Genomic DNA, 2,019 nt, shown 5'->3' on the forward strand with positions numbered 1-2,019 from the left:
CCACCCTCATTTCCTCACATTTCAGGCTCGGGGAATTCCATAGGTAGCTGACTTTGACAAGGACCTTCATTTGGACTCGAATCGGCAAAAGCTGTAGGTTTCAGCTTCCGATGCATTTTGGATAGATGTGGCCCACATGTCACTGTAAAAGAAATTTTATGCTTTGGTTATTTGCTTTATAGTATATATGAATATAATTAATTTTTACGCTATAAGGATTATGTACCGATAGTTTTATGAAAATGATTTTACAAGAAAATAGTTTATTTTATTGAATATTTTATTATATTCAAATGGTCAATTTTCACTTCAAATGAACGTTTTAGATACTTAACTTTTTTTTAAATCATTAAATATATATTTTGAGCTTACCTACTACATTTTTAGCAAGTTTCGAGGTTTTCGACAAAAATGATGAAAATGCCCCTGTGAGCCAAAAAAAAAACAATATGTTATGTTATAATTTGGAAATGATTTGTAATCCTTCGTATTTTGATTATTTGATAACTATTGCTCACCGGGGAAGTGCGAAAGCTGATACGAGAGCCTTGCGAGGTTTCGATCGACATTCGGGGTGAAGAATGTTTGTCGAGGCTTCGCGACGGTTGTCACGAGCTCGATGGGGAGTTCCAGGTCGTGACAAAGTTAATAGTTAAGTATTAGGACATGAGTGCTTACCTATCTTTATATCATTGTTTGGTTTGGTATTAATTGACCCATCCTTTAGGTTAATTTTATTTGATTCATGAAGAACTGGCCGAACTAAAAGATAGCCCTTTGCTTGTCACTTTAAGAGTTTTTATCATTTTAAGGTTCTAATTTGTAATATAATTTAAGATTTATGAATTGTGATATCATTTTTACTTTTCTTAGATGGTGGAAGTTAATGTTCCTCAACTTCTCTTGGAAGAATAAAGGCACAACTTCGAACAAATGTGCCTAACAAGATACTTGAAAGAATTGATTCCAAATGCTGCTATTGATGAATTCTGTAAGTCATTTTATGTTAATTTATGTAATTGCTTTAAAGGTGATTTTTTTCTAGCATTATCATTGGAATTGTTCTCTGTTGGATCCTTATCAGGATTTTCTGATGTATTGTTCTCTACTAGGAACTTCCTTGTTTTTGATGACTCGTAATCCTAGGGGTCTCTTTTTTAAGCTTCTGGTGGCAGTTTCTATTAGCGAAACGCAGCAAGGTCTTGAGGTTTGTTGGCTTGGCTCTAATTTTATTTTTGTGACAGAAGCATTTCTTTATTACCTTGCTTTTGGCTCCTATTGTTTTCAGTCTTCTTTTCCATCTTGTCCTTGTTGAACTTAGCCACTTCATAGAGATTTTATTGTAATTGTACAGCTCTGTTACCACACCAATTTTTATGCCATTAAAGTCTTAGGCTAATAAGACAAAAGACTTGCCATGGCATCCATTGGTGATGGATTAATATAATTATGCTTTTTAGAAAAATATTACCTATTATATGAACTACTTGCAAATGAATTTTATCTTGCAACTTAATCTTTACAGCTAAGGAAGGCTGGGAACCGCAATGTCAGCTAGGTTTGTTAGGTTGGAGAATGGACAAACAAATATGTATAGAGAGGAATTGGAGAGAAAAAGAGAGAAAGAGAGAGATGACTAAAATTAGTTGAGGAAAATGATTGTAAAGATTGATTTTTAGACATTTTAAATGTTGTAAAGACCTTTGAAAATGATTTTTAAAGCATTTGATTTTTGAGGCATTAGTTCTACAATTTGATTTTATGATTTGTGAGCATGTCTTTCTATCACATATTAAAAGGTTATATGTCTCTATTTTATACTTGTTAGCTGCACATTTTATATGCTACCATATGATTTAAGATTGCAGTCATATAACATACAGCTGCACTTTAATTTTTCTGTTGGATCCCATAAACAAGTGCAGCCATACTTTTCCATACATTGGTTAAGGCTGCACTTAGAAAAAGTGCAGCCTTAACCTAAGGTTGCATATTTTTCACCTATGACTGTAATTTTTT

At 33.0% G+C, this 2,019-nt stretch overlaps 1 long non-coding RNA gene across 3 annotated transcripts in view; it reads left to right on the forward strand.

Annotated features, from left to right (window-relative positions):
- Positions 1-1,762, forward strand: part of LOC18604289 — a 4,448-nt gene extending 2,686 nt beyond the window's left edge. The window contains exons 3-4 of one of the 3 annotated variants that reach the window (XR_001927278.1): positions 874-1,207; positions 1,526-1,762. This is a non-coding gene — a long non-coding RNA (uncharacterized LOC18604289). Of the gene's footprint in view, positions 1-873 lie in introns of all 3 variants that reach the window. The other 2 variants (XR_001927279.1, XR_001927277.1) reach the window with 2 other exon arrangements.

This window comes from Theobroma cacao, chromosome 3 (assembly GCF_000208745.1).
Source record: "Theobroma cacao cultivar B97-61/B2 chromosome 3, Criollo_cocoa_genome_V2, whole genome shotgun sequence".
In the NCBI taxonomy this organism is placed as follows: Eukaryota; Viridiplantae; Streptophyta; class Magnoliopsida; order Malvales; family Malvaceae; genus Theobroma; species Theobroma cacao.